Source organism: Hoplias malabaricus, chromosome 1 (genome assembly GCF_029633855.1).
Source record: "Hoplias malabaricus isolate fHopMal1 chromosome 1, fHopMal1.hap1, whole genome shotgun sequence".
Lineage (NCBI taxonomy): Eukaryota > Metazoa > Chordata > Actinopteri > Characiformes > Erythrinidae > Hoplias > Hoplias malabaricus.
The window spans coordinates 65,395,933-65,396,790 of NC_089800.1; positions in this window are offsets into that span (position 1 = coordinate 65,395,933).

Below are 858 nucleotides of genomic sequence, written 5' to 3' on the forward strand. Positions count from 1 at the left end.
ATTGTAAGAGTCCATGAGCCGTAACGCGATGGAGCCTCGTAGGCGCACCGGAGTTCCACTCGCTCTGGATCTAGCATTTTCGTCATCATTAATTGCGTTATGTAAAACTACATGCCATGGGTTTGTGCACCGATTTTTTCTCAGAATTATTCAGAGAATATTCTCTGAATCTTGTTTTTTCAACGACGTGGTCCTAAAACTTAGTCGTAAATAAGTAATAAGTGGTTTAAGTGAAGATGTTGTAAGAATTACATATAGAGTTTTGACAGCCCTTTTGTTTTTCAGATTTTCGATTGGCAAGAGAAAGTGTTTGCATTCCAAGATGCAGACTGGGAAAAATGGTCTTTTATTAGTGACTTTATATTTGTGAATATGAAATTTGGCAAGAAAAATCATTACGTTAATAAGATAAAGTTTCAGTTTGATGTGTTCCCGTAGATTTGGCGCTCAATTGGGCTTAATACTCAGGAGTCCTCTGTTGGTTTGGAGGGGAAACACCTTGGGTGTATATGACAATTGATATAACATTCATTCATTCATTGTTTGTAACTGCTTATCCAATTGAAGGTTGAGGTGGTTCTGGAGCCTACACAGAAACACTGGGAGGAAGGAGGGGGTACCAGTCCTTCACAAGGCGACACACACTCATACCTACTGATACTTTTGAGTAGCCAATCCACCTACCAACATGTGCTTTTGGAAGAGTTCTAGAGATGCTGTATATTTTTTGTTACAAACATTATTTCTTGTCAAGTTATTGGTAGCTCTTAAGAAAAACAGCAGTTCAACTGTAACTTTTTCAGACATTTAATAAAAAGAGAAAGCTAATAACCAGCTTGCTGCCTTGCTGATCACATC